Below are 14,030 nucleotides of genomic sequence, written 5' to 3'. Positions count from 1 at the left end.
AATATACAAACACCTCAAATAGGACGTAGGGTATTACGCTACTCTAGCGGCCCGAATCTGTCTAAATCTGTGTCTCGTGTCCTCGCTTTTACCTTCAAGTTCCAGGTCCGGCGATCCCCTGCTACAAATTCTACTACCTCGGGTACCCCTTGGTAGATGGCCGGTATAAATCACCGACATTGGCGCCCACCGTGGGGCAGATCGTCGAGATCATCGGGCGAGCTTGAAGGACCTCATCTTCAAGCCGGCGTTCGCTTTCAAAGCGGGTGCAACCTTCGTCTTCGACTCCTGACCTTGCATCAACGACAGCACTAGGTCCTTCCAATGCTGAATCATTGACAACCAGGAGAAGAAGCTCTTCGACGGGAACTCTCTTCCACAAGAAGCAAAAAATCTCGTCGAGAAAATCGATAAATTAAACCTCGGATCAAGGTTCGACTGCAAACTCGTACTCCGATGGTGACTTCGGGTTCGACCGTGATTTGAACTCGAACTCTGACGGCGGCTACGGGTCCGACCACAACTCGGAGTTCGACGGCGACTCCGGGTCCGACTACAACTCGGAGTCCGACGGCGACTCCGGGTCTGGCTACAACTCCGAGTCCGACGACGACTCCGGGTTCGACCGCAACGCGGGGTCCGACGGCGACTCCAGCTTCAACTCCGATTCGAAGTCCAACAGCGACTCTAAGTTCGACTACAACTCGAAAGTCTGACTACATCGTGAGCCCGTCGACGACTACGGGCGGCTCACCGATGATTTCTTCGATTATGTCGCAGGCACGTCGACGACCACGGTCGGCTTGCCGACGACTCCGTCGACTACAGGCAGCTCGTCGACGACTTCAACTACGTTGCGAGCTCGCCAACGACTACGGGCGGCTCGGCAACGACTTCGACTACTCTCCTCGACTATTTCGCTTGGCAACACACTGACGACTACTTCGTCATGACGCTCGCCGATGACTTCTCCGAGTACGTTGTGACGCTCGCCGACTACTACGGGCGACTCACCGATGACTACTCCGACCACATCGTGACGCTCGCTGACGACTACTTCATCATGACGCTCGCCGACGATGTCGGTGTTTTAGACCGGCAACCCGCCTAGGGGGTATCCTAGGTGGTCTTTTATGCGGTAAGGGTCGTCGAGAATCAAGGAATCAATGGTGACGCAAGGAACACGATTTAGACAGGTTCGGACCGCTAGATCGCGTAATACCCTACGTCCTGTGTGTTGGTTTGTATTGATGTATATTCTGGTCCTGAGGGATCTGTTTTGAGGGGGGTCCCTGCCCGGCCTTATATACCCGGGAGGGCAGGGTTACAAGTCTGAGTCCTAGTCGGGTACTATTACAGAGTTCTACTCGGTATCGTCCCGAGTAGTTTTCCATAAACTTACAAGACTAGTCCGAGTAGGATACGCCCATCCTTGTTCTGATCACGTCCGAGTACGTCCCATAGTGGGCCGTCCAAGGCCTACTCGTGGGTCCGGGAAGTAGTCCCGACAAGCCCCCGAGTACTTTGTAGTCGTGCGCCATAGTCTTGGGCGCTGCAGGCACTACCCGAGTAGTTTCGCGGACTGAAGTGCCCGAGTACTGTCGCGTGGCTGGAAGGTACTCTTTCTGCAGCTTCAAGTTGTCCCCGTCCCGAGTAGTTTTTATATGGTAGTGCGATGTCAATCGCACTCCATATGGAGTAGCCCCCGAGCCTTAGGTTGAGTAGAAGACTCAGGCTTAGGGTCAAACCAGCTTTTGCCCATTTTACCCTCGGAGATTTGAAAAAGAAAAAACTGACCAACAGGTACGGTACCCGCAGCCCCCGAGCACTTAGGCGATTCCTGTCGTTGAAGTGGTCATCAATCCGTTAACTGTAGTAGCCGTTGGGTGTTTATGGCGATTAATACGCGATTTGATCTGTCCGTTGCGCAACTGACGCGTCGAATCCGGAGCCGGCGGAGATAAATCTAGAACAGCCCCCTTTGTAGTTGCCGTGACGCCGTACGGGCATTAGATCTGTTTTTCGTCTTCCTCCTCTGTGCTTTCGTTCGTTGTGCCACCACCGCCAGTGCTGCCGCCTCCGCCACTGCCGCTTTTGTGAGTTAGATCCGAGTGGAAACCTCTTCCCTAAGGCAAGGTGGAATCCATCGAATGCGCTCCAAGAAGATGGGAAAGAAACCCGAGAAGATCCAAGGCAAGATTCCGGCGACGAGCAAGGTTAGATCCAAGAAGGGGAAGGAGGTGGTGCTGCCGGCACCGAAAGTGGGGCCGACGAATCAAACTGCTCCGCCACCACCTGGGGCAACTTGGCAACACTCAGTGATGAAGGAAGAGGGAGTCCAAGCACTGGTTGATGCCAAGCTTCTTCAGCCGAAGGAAATCTTGCAGTGGCGCCCCGCATTTCCCAATGCATGGCAGTTCGAGGAGCACCCGGCGGAGACGGTGATGCTTGCTCACTTCGTGGAAAGGGGACTGGCCATGCCTACCTCTGACTTCTTCAGAGGTATTCTCGAGTACTACAATCTTCAGCTCGTCCACTTGAATCCCAATGGAGTACTGCACATGGCTATATTTGTACATTTGTGTGAAGTTTTCCTGGGAGTACCTCCGAGTCTCGAGCTATTCAGGAAATTGTTCCGTTGCAAGCCTCAGCCGAGTGCCCAGCGGACGGAGGTCTTTGTAGGTGCCAGGTTCCAACTCCGGAACTCGAATGCATACATTGAGTATAATCTAACCGACTCCCATGGGGACTGGAAGAAAAGGTGTTTCTACATCGGGAACCATGATCCTCGCCTGCCTGTGGTGACTGGTCACGCGCCCAAGCATGCAGAAAATTGGGTAAGCGAGCCTGAGGATACCCCGGAGCTTGATCTGCAGATGCAGCAGATCACCGAGTTGAAAGCACTCGGTCTGAGTGGGATCAATGTAGCAGCCAGCTTTCTGAAAAGAAGGGTCGAGCCACTTCAAAAACGCGCTCACTCGGGAAGTGAGTACAAAGGTCTGAAAGATCCTTCGCGTATGTCTGAGGAGGACATATCTGACGATGACGTGGAGGCGCTGCTGGCGAAATTCTTCAGGAACTATCAGGGAGTTCCAGTGATCCCTGCGGCCCTTCGCCAGTATGAATCCTGGTACGAGCCAGAGGTGGTAAGTATTTCCTTCCTGACTTGTTTTCTTTTGACTTGTGATTCTTGTTGCTGACACCGATTTGCTGTTTAGAAGTCCCGAGTACTTGACGGCTATGTGGCACAGTCGGAAGAAGAGTTAGAGGCCACCGCCGAGGAGTCAGAGGAGGAACCTTCTCGTCCTGTCAAGAGGCGCAGAGTAGTCCGCAAGATGGCTGCGGCTAAGTCTGTTGCAACCACTGAAAAGTCTCGCGGTACCACGGTATGTAGTCGATGACTTGTATGTCACTGATGAACTCAAGATGCATTATTGATGTGGTGAATTTCTTGGTTCATGAAGGCTGTAGATGAGACTGTCTCTGAAGAGATAGCCACGTCCAACCCTGAAGTCGGTGATGCGGCCGTCGACACATTGCCGGAGGAAATACCGTCAACAGCTGTGGTAGCCCCCGAGTTAACCGCGCCAGCTCCATCAGCTGTCGTGCCGCCCACTGCTGATCAGGCGGTGCTGGGGCTACCTGCTGGAGTAGCAAAGGAGGTGTCACCAGTACTTGCTACTGGCACCTTGCTGTCAAATGTGATTGCCAGTGGTGAGCGTTGTCCTTTTCAATTGTAGTCATTTTAGTAGTACTGTAGTTTTGACTTTGGTTTTGTAGGTCTTGGTGAGAAGACGGAGCCGGCGGTTGTCCCCGCGGCTCCAAATACTCGACTGCCTGTCGTCGAGAAAAAACATGTGCGACTGCCGCCATGCTCAACCCGGTGAGCCTCCTTGTCTTGTTGGATTCCGTTGGATTTTCTAAAAATCGTGTAGTGACACTTTGGTGATGCAGGGATGCAGAGGAAACTATCCCTGTAGAAACAGGGGTAGTGCCAGATCCTTTGACTACAACATCTGTTCCTTTTGAGGACATGATTGTTGAAGAGGTACCCGAGGTTGACTTGGGTCGTCTTGGAGCTACGTTGTTGTTTGCTTCAAGACGTGATTCGCTCGGTAGAGGAGCCTGCTGCTGCATCAGGCTCGGGGAGTGCCGGCCTATCCTCGTCCTCTGGTGGAGTGCTGGCTGTAGTTGAGAAATCCAAGCGAGCGACTGCTCCAGGTAAATGCCTGTATTTAGTTATTGTAGTCGTGGTCGGTAGCTGACATGGTGAATGTTGTAGGTGCTGCTCTGGGTACAGTTCCTCTTGTGGAGAGTACCCAAAGGCCAGTACTTAGCCTGCCTTCTGACTCGGAGCTTCAGAGGGCCATGGATGTGTTCCGGGGCATCCAGGTATATTTTGCTGATGTTACTGCAGAACCCGAGTAGTTGTGAGGCGTGAAACTTACCACAACGTACTCGGACCTTTTCAGGAAAGAAACCACCAGCTGGAGCAGGAGTGCGCCCGACTGAGAGAAGCGCTTCGGGTTCATGAAGCCGGGGCGAAATCCTTTGCCGTGGAATGCGCGGATCACGCCGTTCTGCAGGAGAAACTGGAGAGCCGCTACAAGTCCTTGAACAAGAAGTATCAAGGTAAGCATGGCGACTACTTTGGGTGTGTCCCATTGTAGTTGGATGTGACCTGAGTTCTTGTGCTTTGTAGAGCTCAAGAAGCAGGAGGCGGCTACAAGGAGCCAAGTTATTGATTGGAGGAACGCTCGCGACCGAGTGGCGGATGAAGCTGAACATCTTCGGGCCGCGCTCACGGAAGCAGAGGCTGCTTGCGAGCATCAGCGAGACCGAAAGATGCAAAACGGCGTGATGCTCGCCATGGCCATGGTGGCATGCAGAGATCATGCCCAGACCTTGGGAAGGCTTCGGGGTGAACTCCAAGACTTGTTCGGAGCGGCCGAAGACTTGGTGAATGCTATAGCCCCCGTGGAGGAAGGCGGAGAGCCGCAATCGCTAGTAGAGCGACTAAGAGTTGCCCCGAGTAAGGTGGCGGGGCTTTGCAAGACTGTTTGCAAACAGGTCCTTGCGGTTGTGAAGTCCTACTACCCGAGGGCAGACTTGGCGGCAGCTGGAGATGGCGTGGCTCGCAACTGCACAGATGAAGCATATGCGCAGTACCTCGAGGAGGCGGAGCCCATTGCAGCCAAGATGTCGGAGTTCGTCTCCTTAGTAGAAATTTGAGCTTTTGTATGACCCTTATTCTTGTACCGAGTATGCTGATACTTCTGAGTATCAAGATTTTGGATTTTGGAGTGTGTTGTCTTTCGAAAAATGTTTGTTGAATCTTCGAAATGTTGCAACTCTGCTATGCTCGATCTAAGGGTGGGGCTCCACCTCGCCCGACCTTGAGTCCTGGAGTCGGAGGTGCCCGACCCCTCGAGGGACGGACTCCGCCTCGCCCAACCCCGAGTCCTGGGGTCGGAGGCGCCCGACCCTTTGAGGGTGGAACTCCGCCTCGCCCGACCCTAGGTCCCAGGGTCGGAGTAGTCAGAGCCTCCATCATGTAAGCTAAGCTTCGCGTGTTGTAGTCCCGAGAGTCGAGTAGTCGTAATGCTGTTTGAGTACTCGTCTCCTGAAGGACACGGGTGTACTGTACTCAGCTGTTTTTTGTTAATGTACGGGTGTACTGTTGTCTTTTGTCCGTTGCGGAGGCACGGGTATACTGTGCTCCTTTGTCTGTTGCAGCATGAGTGCAGGCACATGGGCAGAGTCAGGAGTTGTCAGACCTATTGATCACGGGTGCGCAGTAACTCTTTGGTCGGTGGTAGGTGTAGCTTTCGGCTATAAATAGGGCCATCCGCTGGTCGAACCAACTCAAGCTCCTGAGTAGCAATGGATTGCCTGCGGTTGCTTCTTTTTGAGTGTAGAGAGGCAGCAAAGAGCGCGCCGGTGCTAGAAGATTCCTCGTAGATTAAGGCCACCTTGCCTCCACAGGCTCTTGCGCTCGTAGGGATAGCCGCGATGCTAGAAGAATCCTCGTAGGAGGGTTCGTCGCCTGCCTCATCTCGTAGCTACTGATCCAGTGGAGTACGCGCTGGAACTCGCAGCGAGTGATGGGTGATGAGTGCCGCGGTCTTCATCCCGCTCTAGAAGGTGGTGGAGGTGCGGCCGCAGAGTAGATAGGCCTCGCAAGGCTAGCAAAAGAGCAGCCTTGGTTCCCTCTGGGCGCGTCTTCCCGGTTTTGACGTTGCCGCTGTCCTAGTGATGGCGGTAATGGAGTACCTGGACGTGCCTTGGGTAGGATACCTGGGTGTGGCTGCGTTTTGCGCAGCTTCCTTGCGTGTAGGCCCTTCCTGCGGTCGGCAGACTTGAGTGGCCTTGTGATATAGTAAAAGCCTGAGGCTTAAATGCAGCCCGCCAGTAGGCAGTTGCTTGTAGTGTTTGTTGAGCCGAGTCCTTGTACTTGTTATGTAATCTTGATGTACTCTTGTTTCAGTAAAGATATGAAGAATTTGTATCAGGGCAAGTTTCCTTGTTGTATTGATAGCGCGTTGAAGCGAACACCCCTTGAAGTCGGCAATCGAGTAGTCGTTCCGAGTAGTCCCCTTGGGGTGAGTACTCAAGTGCTGCTATGGGTAATAGCGACATAGGTGTTCTATATTCCAAGAGTTTGGCACCTGTTCGCCTGAAAGCTCTTGGAGTCTGTAAGATCCGGGTCCTGTAACCTTTGATATGATGTAAGGACCTTCCCATGGTGAATTGAGTTTATGCAATCCTAATGTGTCTTGAATACGCTTAAGGACCATATCGCCCGAGTTGAAAGATCTTTCCTTGACGTTGCGGTCGTGATAACGCCTTAAACCATCAAGGTATCTAGCGGATTGCACAAGTGCTGCGCATCTTGTTTCTTCCAAACTGTCGATATCCGTTCGCCGCGTTTCTATTGCAAGTTCTTCGTCGTATTGTTCAACGGGTGGTGATTGCCACATGATGTCAGCGGGTAGTATGGCTTTGGAACCATATACCAGAAAATAAGGTGATAGTCCCGTAGTCTTGCACGGTTGGGTACGTAGGCCCCACAAGGCATTGGGTAACTCTTTGAGCCATCGGCCGCCTTTGGTATTGCCGACGTCATGTAGTCGTTTCTTTAGAGCATCGAGTATCATGCCATTAGCACGCTCGACTTGACCATTGGCTCGCGGATGAGCAACCGAGACATAGCGGACGTCGATGCCGCTGTTCTCGCAATACTCCCAGAAGTCATGATTGTTGAAGTTTGACCCGAGATCGGTGATAATCCTGTTGGGAAAACCATAACGATGTACGATTTCATCCAAGAAGTCGAGAACTCGGTCTGCCTTTAGGCAAGTGATTGGTTTGACCTCGATCCACTTGGTGAACTTGTCGATTGCCACGAGTACTCTGTTGGATCCTCCTGGCGCAGTTGGTAACGGGCCAATCATGTCGAGCCCCCAGCAGGCAAATGGCCATGTTGGAGGTATTGTGACCAGCTTGTAAGCCGTCACATGTTGCTGTTTGGTGAAGAATTGACAACCTTTGCACTTCTGGACTAGTTGCTTGGCGTTGGCTAGAGCCATTGGCCAGTAGAACCCTGCTCTGAAGGCCTTGCCGACTAGTGTCCTCGAAGAGGCGTGGTTGCCGCAAATTCCTTTGTGAATTTCTTCTAGGATTTCTTCTTTGCAATAAGCGTCCATGTTGTCCTTGTTGCGGTCCCACTCGTCATTGACTTGGTTTATGACGACTAGAGAGTCGCCGTACACCAGAAGTCATTTGATGCCGAGGGAAATTGCGAGGCGAAGGCCGTGTAACAGTGCTTCGTACTCGGCTTTGTTATTGGATGCTTCCCAGAATATCTGCAGCACATATTTGAGTTGGTCTCCCTTGGGGGAGATGAGTAAAACGCCCGCGCCAGCCCCTTCAAGTTTGAGGGATCCGTCGAAGTACATTACCCAATGCTCTGGTCGTTCGACTGGAGTAGGAACTTGATTTTCGGTCCACTCGACTATGAAGTCGACCAAAGCCTGAGACTTGATGGCTGTCTTTGGCTTGAAGCTCAAAGTGAGAGCCCCGAGTTTGACTGCCCATTTGGAGATCCTACTCGTGGCATCTCTGTTATGGAGAATTTCGCCAAGCGGGAAGTCAGAGATGACTGTGATGTTGTGCTCATGGAAGTAATGGCGCAGCTTCCGGGAGGTGAGCAGGATAGCATATAATAGCTTTTGTATCGGTGGATACCGAGTTTTGGAGTCCGAGAGTACTTCGCTGACGAAGTAGACAGGTCGTTGGACCTTGTAGGCGTGGCCCGGTTCAGACCGTTCGACTACTATTGCCGTGCTGACGACATGAGTAGTAGCGGAGATATATAGGAGCAAGTCCTCGTTCGGCGGGGGAGCGGTGAGTACAGGGGGCTTTGACAGAAAGTCTTTGAGTTGTGTAAAAGCCTGATGTGCCTCTTCCGTCCACTTGAACTTGTCCTGGCGTTTGAGAAGCTTGAAGAAGGGTAGACCCCGTTCTCCAAGTCTCGAGATGAACCGGTTGAGAGCGGCCATGCAGCCGGTGAGTTTCTGCACATCCTTAATGCTGGGGGGAGCCTGCATGTTTGTGATGGCAGATATCTTCTCAGGGTTGGCCTCAATGCCACGATGGCTAATGATGAACCCGAGTAGTTTGCCGGAGGGTACTCCGAAGACGCACTTAGTAGGATTGAGTTTCCATCGAAAAGCGCGGAGACTGGAGAAAGTTTCCTCCAAGTCGGCAATGAGTTCCTCCCGGTGTCTTGTTTTGACGACGACGTCGTCAACATAAGCTTCGACATTGCGATGAAGTTGTTTTTCAAAGCACATCTGTATGGCCCTTTGGTAAGTTGCTCCTGCGTTCTTGAGTCCGAAGGACATTGTTTTGTAGCAGAAAGCTCCAAAGGGCGTGATGAATGCTGTTTTGGCTTGATCTTCCTCTTTGAGGCTTATCTAATGATAGCCGGAGTAGCAATCGAGGAAACATAGCAGGGCGCACCCAGCGGTGGAGTCAACCACTTGATCGATCCTGGGTAACCCAAAAGGATCTTTTGGGCAGTGTTTGTTGAGGTCGGTGTAGTCGACACACATTCTCCATTTGTTGTTTTTCTTGCGAACAAGCACAGGATTGGCGAGCCAGTCAGGATGGAAGACTTCCTTGATGAATCCTGCCGCGAGTAGCTTGGCTAACTCTTTTTTGATGGCGTCGCGTCTGTCTTGAGCGAACCGGCGTAGTCGTTGCCGTTTTGGAGTAGCTTTGGGATCGACGTTGAGGGAATGCTCGATCAGTTCCTTGGGCACACCTGGCATGTCGGCCGGCTTCCAAGTGAAGATATCGTGGTTAGCCCGAAGGAAACTGACGAGCGTGAATTCCTATTTAGGATCCAGCCCTGTTCCGATCAGGGCGGTCTTGGAAGGATCACCAGTCTGGAGGTCGATCGATTTGAAGTCTTGCTCGCTGACGGGTTTCACCTTTGTGGAGCCCGACTTGTTTTTCGGGATCTCGAGTTCAGTTGGATGGAGTTTCTTTGAAGCTATGAAGACTTGCTGCATGGGACTGGGAGATTGAGTAGTCGCAGCGATTTCCACGGCTTCGGTGTCACACTCGTAGGATCTCCGGAGATCTCCTCGTAGCGTGAGCTCTCCTTTTGGACCTGGCATCTTGAGTACCAGGTAGACATAATGTGGTATGGCCATAAACTTTGCTAGTGCTGGCCGTCCGAGTATGGCGTGATAAGAAGTTTCGAAGTCGGCGACCTCGAATCTGATGTACTCGGTGCGGTAATGTTCTTTAGTTCCGAAGGTGACTGGGAGGACAACTTGCCCCAATGGTATGGCCGCGTTTCCAGGCACAATGCCGTAGAAAGGCGAATCCGTTGGAGTAAGCATGTTCGTGACGTCGAGGCACATTTTCCTTAATGTTTTGGCGAAGATAATGTTGAGACCGCTCTCGCCATCGATGAGTACTTTGGTTAACTTTGAACCTGCCACCACTGGATCCAAGACTAGTGGAAAACGGTCGGGTTCTGAAAACTTTGTCCATTGATCCTTTCTACTGAAAGAAATTGGAACTTCCGACCATTTTAGCGGTATGGGGTCCGTTGGCTCGATGGCCATGATCTCTCTGAGTACGAGTTTGTTGGCTCGCTTGGATACTGTGCCAGGGATGCCACCAAAAATGACGTTGACGGTTTTCGAGGCTGGTTGGAAATCGCCGTCTTCGTCTTCGTCGTTGCGGGCTTTGTTTTTACCCTTGTCTCTATTTTTGGCGTACTCTTCAGGAGTTGGTGGTGCTGGCAAATGTTGCATGACGCGGCGCATGCTGTAACAGTCCAATGCGGAGTGCTTGCTGGTTGGGTGCCATGGGCACTGCTTTTTGAGTAGCTCCGTGAAGGTTGGTCCGTCGTCATTTCTGTGCTGTCCCTTTTTCCCGGAGCTGCTCATGGCAGCAACAGTGTTGTCGGGCTTCCTTTTGCGATTATGATTACCCGGATAGGACTTCCGAGCATCGTTATGACAAGTTTTATCTGTGTCATTGTTGTGGGTGTTGTCACGTCCGCGGTTACGGTGGGAACCAAACCGTTCACGTTCTTTGTCTTCTTCATCGGCCCACTGTTGCACCATGAGCTTGAGTTCTTTGACATCGGCTGGTCGTCGGCGACCGAAGTCTTGGTATGTTCGTCGATCGTAGAGTCCGTTTTGGAAACACTCGATGACGTCTGCTTCGGAGATGTCTACTATGGTAGCCTTCTTTTCGAAGAACCGTCGTAGATAGTCGCGCAGGGTTTCGCCCTCTCTCTACTTAATTTTTTGTTAGTCAATCTTGTTGCCTGGTCTAGCCATGGAGCCGGCGAAGTTATTGGTAAAAGCCTTTGTCAAGTCTGCCCAGGAGTCGATGGACTTGGGTTTGAGTGACTCGAGCCAGGTCAGTGGTGCGGGTTCCATGCATATGGGGAAGTGAATGACTTTGGTGTCGTTGTTGCCCCCGGCTGCTTGGACGGCTAGCGAGTAACAGCGGAGCCATTGAACTGGATCTTGCTTGCCATCGTACTTGGTAATGCCGGTCAGTTTGAACTTTTTGGGTAATTTTGTTTTCATTACCCGGTTTGTGAAAGTGGGAAAGTGGTTGTAGCTGTCGACTTCTCGTTCACGCCGACTGTTGAGGATTTCTCATAGATCGCTGATGTTGGACATCTCCCGGTTCTTCCGAGTTGGGCGGACGCTTTTAACCGAGTTGGTGCAGCTGGCTTCACCTACATCCTTCTGTTTAGTAGGAGCTTTATGCTTGCTCGGACCTTGGCTGTGTTGCCGGGGCTGGTTGACTACATTATCGTTTCGCGGGGCGACATTTTTATCTGCAGCCCCCCTGCTTCCGTTTGTAATGCGAGGAACGGACGGGATTGGTGATTCTTTATCCAGCAACTTGTCAGCTTGCTCCGCGAGTTGTGCGATTAGTCCGTTGCCACGCTGCACGAGTTGAGCTGTGGCTGCGTTATCCTTGTCTTGAGGCATCAGTGTTGTCAAAAGGTTGATTGACGCGATAGCCATGAGTGGAGTATTGTGCTCCTGAGCCTGAACTGCGTTGAAAGCCCGTTCAAGATTTGTAATAGGAATATTTGTAGCCATCGACTGTCGACGCTCAGCTTGAGTGGTATTGCACGCCCTTCGTTGGTTGCGCTGTTCGGGAGTTTCATTGTCAGCTGTGGATTCATCTTCAGAGATGTTATCGATTTGTGCTAGTCGCCTAGTTATTCTGTTCTGGCTAGTACCCGGATTGTTATTCTGAGTAATAACAAGTATTTCTCTGTCCGGGTAGTAGCTTCCGGAACTTGGCGTAGCCATCTCTGTGTAGCTTCCTTCGTGGTTGGATGTAAGTGGAACGCCTTCTTGAAATGGCAGGTTGTCTATACGAGCGACGAGGCGCGAGTCATAGTCACGGTCGAAAAAAGATGGTCGCAATCCTGGCCAATGGACGAATCTGCCTTGTGGCGTCGAAGTTATTACCAACCCTTGGGCTGGACCGGATAATGGAATTTCTGGAGAGTAGGGCGAGTCGGAGTCAATATCCTCATCATGCCCGAGTTCGACGCGGGTTCGAGTAAGAAAATCTTGATAGATTTTTGTCACGTTGCGAAGTCCGTGCGGGAACCGCTTTGAAGTCGAAACTGATTTGGATGCTGACTGGGGCCGCCGAATCCGAAACAAGTCCGACCCTAAGTCGAGGGGTCGGCTGAGCCCGACCCTGTTAGGGAGCAGCTCTGCCTCGCCCGACCCTGAGTGGAAGTCCGCCTTGCCCGACCCCGAGTGGAAGTCCGCCTTGCCCGACCCCGAGTCCTGGAGTCGGGAAAGCCTGACCCCTGAGTGAGACTCCGCCTCGCCCGACCCTGAGGCCTGGGGTCGGTGGAGCCCGACCCTATGGAAGGGCAGCTCCGCCTCGCCCGACCCTGAGTGCTGGGGTCGGCGGAGCCCGGCCCTTGAGCGGGGCATTGGCGTAGTCCGAGACGAAGTCGAATCCGACGTGTAGTCGAACTTGAGCATGTTGACTTTGAAATCTTGATTTTTTCTGGTAACTTCTTCTGGTTTCTTCTCCTGAGAGTCGACGATCTGGCGCTGGAACGATCCCGGGCCTTCGGCGATGCAGAGCCAGGATCCGAAAACGAAGGTTGCGCCGGCCTCGATAAAGAAAACGAGATCCCCTACCTGGCGCGCCAGCTATCGGTGTTTTAGACCGGCAACCCGCCTAGGGGGTACCCTAGGTGGTCTTTTATGCGGTAAGGGTCGTCGAGAATCAAGGAATCAATGGTGACGCAAGGAATACGATTTAGAAGGGTTCGGGCCGCTAGATCGCATAATACCCTACGTCCTGTGTGTTGGTTTGTATTGATGTATGTTCTGGTCCTGAGGGATCTGTTTTGAGGGGGGTCCCTGCCCGGCCTTATATACCCGGGAGGGCAGGGTTACAAGTCTGAGTCCTAGTCGGGTACTATTACAGAGTTCTACTCGGTATCGTCCCGAGTAGTTTTCCATAAACTTACAAGACTAGTCCGAGTAGGATACGCCCATCCTTGTTCTGATCACGTCCGAGTACGTCCCATAGTGGGCCGTCCAAGGCTACTCGTGGGTCCGGGGAGTAGTCCCGACAGACGACTTCTCCGAGTACGTCGCGGCGCTCGCCGACTACTATGGGCGGCTCGTCGACGACTACTCCGACCACATCGCGACGCTCGCTGACGAGTACTACTCGTCTTGACTACAAGGCTAGTCGAGGGCGGACTACTCCAACTCCTCGTCTCGACTAAAAAATTAGTCGAGGCAAACTTCGCATCGTTGACAACTAGTCAGAATCTCCTCCGATTAGTCGACTTCATCAACAACCGTTACGGCTTCATCAACGACCGTCACGGCTTCATCAACAATCATCCACAAATCAAGCTAAGTCACTTTTCTAAATTATTTTCCAGCTTACTTTCCGCTTGCGCGCAAGACGCGCTCTACTCGCCAAAACTCTCACACACAACACGCGCTCTATTCGCCAGAGGGCAGCAAACTCTTGCGTGAAATCACACTCTTTTTTTTTGTCGCAACGACAACTGCTCACTTTTATCTTCTCTTAAGGTTACTACTCTTCTCGAGCAGAACACGCCTTAACTCGTGAAAGCCTCAGGCACATCTGCCACGTCTAAGCCCATACGCGTATACGAGACAACGATCTCACACACGCAGTGGCAACGGCTGCCCAGAGACTGAGAGCCTAATCGTAATAGGCTAACTACTCGGGAAGAATATGACCGAAATAAGAGCATGACACAACTTTCATGTTGATCACTGAATAAATTTCAGCAATTTCAATATCCTATAAAAATGCTACATAATGTATGCATCTTTTCTTTCAGATCGAGCTTCAGCGACGCCCGCTAAGCATGCCTCCAACGGCACAGGTTAGTTCCCGAACTCGGGGGCTAAGCACTAATCACTACTCAGAATATCTCCAGTGGCTCAGCTAGC

Source organism: Setaria italica, chromosome I (genome assembly GCF_000263155.2).
Source record: "Setaria italica strain Yugu1 chromosome I, Setaria_italica_v2.0, whole genome shotgun sequence".
In the NCBI taxonomy this organism is placed as follows: Eukaryota; Viridiplantae; Streptophyta; class Magnoliopsida; order Poales; family Poaceae; genus Setaria; species Setaria italica.
Note: the sequence above shows the minus strand (reverse complement) of the source record.